This window comes from Miniopterus schreibersii (genome assembly GCF_964146895.1).
Source record: "Miniopterus schreibersii genome assembly, chromosome: 9".
NCBI lineage: Eukaryota > Metazoa > Chordata > Mammalia > Chiroptera > Miniopteridae > Miniopterus > Miniopterus schreibersii.
Genome location: NC_138118.1, coordinates 77,338,440 through 77,345,011, shown reverse-complemented (window position 1 = coordinate 77,345,011; position 6,572 = coordinate 77,338,440). Strand labels below are relative to the sequence as shown.

Genomic DNA, 6,572 nt, shown 5'->3' with positions numbered 1-6,572 from the left:
AACCTTGGGCAAGGTATTGAAACTTTCTGAGGATCAATTTCCCCACCTGAAAAATGGGGAGGATTCCCTGCTTTGTAGGGTTGATGGAATAGGTGGTGAAGGAAAAGCAAATAAAACGCCTCCTGCAGAGCCTAGCCCACCGTGGGCGATTATTAACGGTGATACGGAACCGGGATGAGCCATCAGCAAGTAAGGTCAGAACAATCGAGTCTTTGTGTGGAAAAAATAAGGTTAGATCTCTGGCTCCCATTTACGAACTATAAAGCCTAGAAGTTTGAAAGCCCTGACTATAAAACAATAAAGTAAGGGTTTTTTCCCCTCAATGATAGAAATTTGTTTTTATGACCTTAGAAGAAAGGAGACTTTCTAAATAAAAAAGAAAAACTATAAATAAAAGATTAATGTTCAACCACATTAACATTTTATAAAATATGTATGTTCAAGAAAAGACAAACAGGTAAAACTACAAGCAAGTCACAGACTAAAAGAATATTTGTGACCAAGAATGGCAAATAAAGAGATGATATCAAAAAATATTTTTAAAATACCTACAAATCAATAATAAAGGGAAAACAAACCAATAGAAAGTGAGCAAAGGACCTAAACAGACAATTAAAAAAATAAGTAAAATATAAAACCCATGAACAGAGACTCTCAACATTCCTAACACTCAACATTCCTAACACTCAATAAAAGAAGACTTAAAATAATAATGTCTACCCTTTTTTCACCTATCATATTGCCTAAAATTGTAATGTCTGGTAATACGATGTTCGGAAATAATGTGGGGAGATGGTACTTCCACTCTGTGCAGGTGAGAGTGAACACTGGCAGGCACGCCCACCACCCACTTTGAAGAGCGGTGTAATATGACCTATCGAATCTATAAATGAACATACCCTACAGACCAGAGGTTCTGCTGGGTCTTTACCCCAGAGGGCAGCGTTGGTTATAATGTGTAGTAAAAAAAAAAACACAACACAAACGTCCAGCAGCAATAGAATAGCTAAGTAAAAGGTGATATATTCACACAGTAAGATTCTTAGAGCCTTAAAAGCATGAATTAAATCTATTTATATCAACAAGAGAGAGTTCAAAATAACATAATTGAGGCCTGACCGGGCGTGGCTCAGTGGCGGAGCGTCGGCCTATGGACCAGGAGGTCATCATTCGATTCCTGGGTCAATGTTTCTTTCTCTCGCTCTCTCTTCTGTCTTCGCTCTGAAATCAATAAAAGAAGAAAGAAAAAACTCGAGACCCAACTATATGCTACCTACAAGAAACTATTTTCAGGAAAAGGAATAGTGCTATGCTTGTACAATTAAAAATTTTGAAAGATCGCAGTCACTGGTGTTTCATTTTTCCCTTCCGCCGGGCGGACACTGAAGGCCTCGGGGTCGTCTGTCTGTCCCACAGCAGGGGGCTCCTTGAGGGCAGGGATGGGCAGTTTCTGCCCAGCATGTAGCCCACAGCACAACCCCAGGGCACCGGCCACAGATGCCCTGCCGTCCTGTCCATGTCCGGTGCCCCCTGGTGGTCCTGCTGAGCAAGCGCAGCCCCTTCCTGACGGTGGCTGATGTCTCGGGGTGGCGGCTGCCTTGCCCGTTGCTGGGGCTGGGGTCTTGTAGCTAGTGGTGGGCTTTGGGGAGCAGATATTTCTGGATACTTGGCCAGATACCCCTTGCTGGGCTGAGCTGGAGGCAGAAGGTACTCAGGACAAGGCCAGAGTGACCCCTATCCCTGGCCAAGTTTTAGCCCCTCACCCTGCTCCCCGACTCTGTCCTTTCCACAGGGGCAGGAACCGTCTAGCACAGGAGCAGGGGCCCTGGCGCCTCAGAATGGATCCTACAGACAGAAGCCCCATCCTCAGCCCTGCAAGAGGGCACCCCACTTAGCTGGGGCTCTTCAGGGGCACCAGCTGTCTGGAGCCACCGGCCACTGTCACACAGACCCTGTAACTAGGCTCTCCATGGGGTCACTGTCAGAGTTCAATCTCTCTTCAGGGTTGGAGCTCAGCCTGCCATGTGTTTGGGGTTTTTAGGTGGACCAGTGTTGAAGCTGAGACTGGGGGTCAAGGTCAGGGCTAAGTTTGGGGCTGGCTCCGTCTCTGGCCAGGGTCAGGATCAGGGAGAGAACCAGGGCCGAGAGCCCTTGGGGTGCCACTAATCAGGATGCTATGATTTGTGGCCTCTGGATGGCAATGCGGGTTCTGCCTTGAGGCTTCCAGGTCAATTGCACAGTCGCAAAGTGATTTTTCTGCTGAACAGAAAGTATGGTTCCTGCAGAGCACCTGCTCGTTGGGGGGCAGGGGGCAGGAGGAGGGATGGCCTCCAGCCAGGCTACGTGAGAACAATGTGACACTTTGTTTTCCTCCAGCGGAAGGAGGTGCTTTGATTTGTACATGGGTAACTCATCTCTTGTAAATTTTAAACTTCGTCGCAGACTTTGCCCTTCTCCTGGAGCAAGCTTTACCTAGCCAGGCCTGACGGGAGGGGCTCCCCTGAGGGAAGCGGACCCAGCTGCCCCTGACATTAGCCCAGCAAGGACAGTGTCCTTATGTTGCAGAAGAAGAAACTGAGGTGCCCACGTTTGCACAGGAAATTATTCTTTCAGTTGGGTCGGGGACCCCAGTCCCTCCTGGCTCCCAGCCCTGGGTGCTGTCTGTGGACCCAGTTGCACGCTGTGACTCACCATGAGGTACTGAGTCTAAATTTCAGTGGCTTATTTGGTCTTGAAGGGGTTCTACACACAACCTCAAGGCGCTGGGAGCAGAGCCCCAGGCACTGGGAGAGCGTCAGGGTGCAGATGCCCACCGAGCCCCAGAGAGAGAAGAGAGCAGGGCGCACGCCCCCCACGCTGTCCAGCCTGGCCTGCTCCCCGGGTGGGGCACAGCACCGCCTCCTGGAAGAGGAAAAGCCTGGCTGCTGAGAAATAACCGACCACTTTGCCTAATCTCTTCATAGGTGGGGACGCTGTGGCCCCAAAAAGGCGGGAGACCTACCTAGGGTCACCCAGCCAGTCAGAAGCAAAGCTAGGGCACTAGCTGGCCAGCCACCTGCCCCAGAGCAACAGGAGAAGGGGCAATGCCCATGAAAAGTGACCCCAGATCCAGGTGGGGACAGAGCCAGGGCTGCGGGCTGAGGAGGGATGATCAGAGTGCGGCCCGAGGGGGGTTGAGAGGCTCCGAAGCTGGTGGGGGAGGGATCTGTGCGGCATGGAGCTCTCCCTGGCTGCAGCGTGGCCACGGTCAGGAGGGGACAGGAGTGGCCGGGGAGAAACCAGTGGTGGCAGGTCCCCACAGGAAATGCCCTCCTGCCACAGGCAAGGTTCACATGGACAGATCTCAGGAACAGAAGGTAGAGGGAACATGCCAGGAAACCATCTACAATATGCCACCATTTTTATCAAGTTCACAGGAGGGACATTAAGCAATAGATTGGTTAGGTGTGTATACATGCATGGAAACAAAAAATTTTTTTAAACCAAGGAATGACAGACACAAAATTCAGGATATTGGGCACCTCTAAGGGCTCTTTGGGGAGTAGGGAAATAGACACAAATTTCTGGAGAGGTTGTAGTTCTTGGAGGATGGGTTCATGGGTATTTACTATATTATTAAACTTTATGGTTTATAATAATTACTATGGATATAGAGCTACAGTGTGTCAGGCCCTTTTAATAAGCACATTACATCCATAAGCTCAATTAATCCTCACAACAGCTCTATGAGGTGGGTCCCATTTTACAGGTGAGGAAACTGAGGCACCAGTGGTTTGTTGGAGATTGCAGCTAACAAGAGACCCCGGGTTCTCACCCGGGCAGCCTGATTTCAGAGACCATGGTCTAAACCATTGTACTCGTGTAGCAACATGTATTATTGTATAAGTATGTGATGTTTTAATGTGATAGAAAATTGCAAGTGCACTGGGAAAAGTAGGAAGGAAGCTGCCCCTTTGTCCCAGGTGAGATACGGATGTCCCGCACCTGCTCCCTTCCCCAGGTATAATCTCTCCCCTCCCTTCCCCTCCTGTGTCCCTTCCTTCCCTCCCTTTCCCCTCTACCAACCCAACAGCCCACCTCTGTCTTCTCTGGGCACCCCACACTGAAGACACTGTGCTTTCCTGGGCACCCTGGGTGGCCTGGTGCAGTCAAGGCAGCTGGACCGAGCCTGGAAGACTCATGGAGGAAGCAGCCCTGTTCCCCTCTGTGGGGGTTGCTGAGCCTGGGGCTAGGCCCAGGGGAGCCGGCACTTGGTCCTGATCTGCAGGGGGCCTGCTCCTGGGGTGGCAGGGGGTGGTGAGTGCAAGGAGGGGCTAGATATCCCTGCCCCTCCGAGGCCTTCTCCTGCCTCTCCTGCAGCTCACCCTCCCCACCCAAACCAGCTCGGCCCCTCCCAGCCCCCGTATTTAGAAACCATCTGTGCTTGTGTCCCTGCCTGCCCCTACTGTTTGTGCAAAGCCTCAGCTGTTTCCCCTGATAACCCGAGGACCCGAGGTTCTGGAAAATGGGGAGGGGCTCAGGGCAAGTGGAGTTCAGGGGTGCTCTGCTTGCCCCTCCCTGCTCAGGAAACTTCAGGGGCTCCCCATGGACGCAGGGCCCGGTGCAGAGAATGTGCTCAAAAGGCAGTAGCTGTCCCCATTTAAAAATTTTTTTAAACCAAGGAATGACAGACACAAAATTCTGCTGTTGTTGCCTCCAGGAGCAATGGCAGACGGCTTGGCCAGCCCCTCCAAGTCCCCAGAGGGAATTTAGAGTATCACAGCGAGGGGAAGGGACTGACCCCACTCACCGCAGGCCCCTGGGCGGGCTCCCTGGTTCACCGCGCGCCTCCCGCCAGCCGACAGGGAGCAACGCGGGGAGCACGGCCCGGGCTGTGGCTCAGCTCTGGAGCTGCCCTTTCGAGCTGCGGAACTGCATCGGTGGCCTAAACCTCTTGGATTCGTACTTTCTTCATCTATAAAAGGTGAGCCTTGTCGCCCGCCAGCGTGGCTCAGTTGGTTGAGGGTCATCCCATGCGCCAGGAGGTCGCCTGTTAGATTCCCGGTCGGGGCACAAGCCCAGTAGGGGGCGTGCGGGAGGCGGCCGATTGACGTTTCTCTCATCACTGATGTTTCTCTCTTCCTTCCTCTCTCTGAAACCAATAAAAACATATTTTTTTAAAAAAAAATTAAACAGTAAGCCTTGTCTGTTTTGTTCAATACCCAGTACCCAGAATAGTGCTTGACACACAGTAGGAGCTTAGTAAATATTTCTCGGTGGATGAAGGCGGGAATCGCTAGCTCTCAGCTCATGTATGATCATCAAGCAAAGCATCGCAGATGGAGCTCCCACATAGCGCCCCACGTGGCAGGGACGTTACAAATGGCAAAATGCCCCTTCGCTGATCACTCGGGGTTCCAGCCTCCTTCTGACCCCAGCCCGGGAGCGCCGAGCCGAAGGGGCCTGCTCGGGGCACTCCAGGCTGACCTCCTCCTGCCCAGCAGAGCCTTCGGGCCATGACCCCACCTTTCTGCCTACCCCACGTTCCCTCCAGACAGTATCTGGGGAAACAGTGCCCCCAGCCACCCCTTGGTGCCCCAGCCCCCTCACCCTTGGGGTCCAGCCTGCAATACCTGGGTCCCCTGGGCACCCTTTTCTCTCTTCTCTTTCATTCAGCGAATGTTTCTCTCCCCCTGTAACGGGTCAGGTGCAAGGCGGGCAGCTGAGTGGGCTGTGGTCGGAGCAGGGAGCCTGGACATCATGCCTCGGGCACCCACTGTGCTCCAGGCAGTTCTGGGGCGATAAAGGCCTTTGCAGGGATGGGTTAGGGCTTCCCCACGGGGACAAGGGAAGGCCAAGGCAAGAAATGGCCCCAGTAAAAGGCAGCCAGAGATGAGGCGCAGAGAGGAGACGGGACTCGTCCAAGGTGCCACAGGAAGTCGGTGGCAGAGACCGACCTAGAAGTCCTGGCCCACTGCTCATCCACTTCCAACGGCTCTGGCAGCAAGAGCACCCTGGTGCGCCAGGCATGCCCGGCCACTTGGGTGGCCCTGGTTCTGGAGGCCCCGGATGGGGATCTGGCTCGGCTCAGGCTCAGCCCCAGCCTGTGCCACCTTTGCCCACAGCTCCAGGAGCCTGGCCGGGACGCCAGCCCCCGCTGCTTCCAGCACAATGGAAGGCCAGTCAATGATTCACAGAGGCTCTTTTGGGAGGCCTTCTCCCCACGTACCAGGCACCTGCTGCTGGCTCCTGGACAAGCTCCCCAGGGAGACAGGACAGGGCAGGATGGGGGTTAATCAGTGATGGGCCCAGAGGAAGTCACTGCGAGGAGGAAGGGCCTCCCCACCCATCCCCAGGCGGAGCACAGCCCACTCCACCCCCAGTCCTTCCTCCCTCTTCTCTCTCTCTGTGTCTCTCAACCACTGTAATCTCTTGGTTTCTCCTAAAAGCCGGCTATTTCTATCTCTCCTGGGCACTGTCCCCCCCTCCCCCCTCAGTCGCTCTCATGCACACGTGTACATACACTAGCTGCTCCCACTACCCTGTACCCCAGCCCCCTCACTCTGAACTCAGAACTTCTCTCTGGCCCTCTT

At 53.5% G+C, this 6,572-nt stretch overlaps 1 long non-coding RNA gene across 1 annotated transcript; it reads right to left on the bottom strand.

Moving 5' to 3' along the window:
• Positions 1-400: 400 nt before the first annotated feature.
• On the bottom strand, positions 401-6,102 carry LOC308561850. The gene is made up of 3 exons (XR_013999560.1): positions 5,613-6,102; positions 4,790-5,131; positions 401-1,221 (listed from the first exon to the last, which is right to left on the bottom strand). It is a non-coding gene; the product is annotated as an uncharacterized lncRNA (long non-coding RNA).
• Between the last annotated feature and the right edge of the window lie 470 nt (positions 6,103-6,572).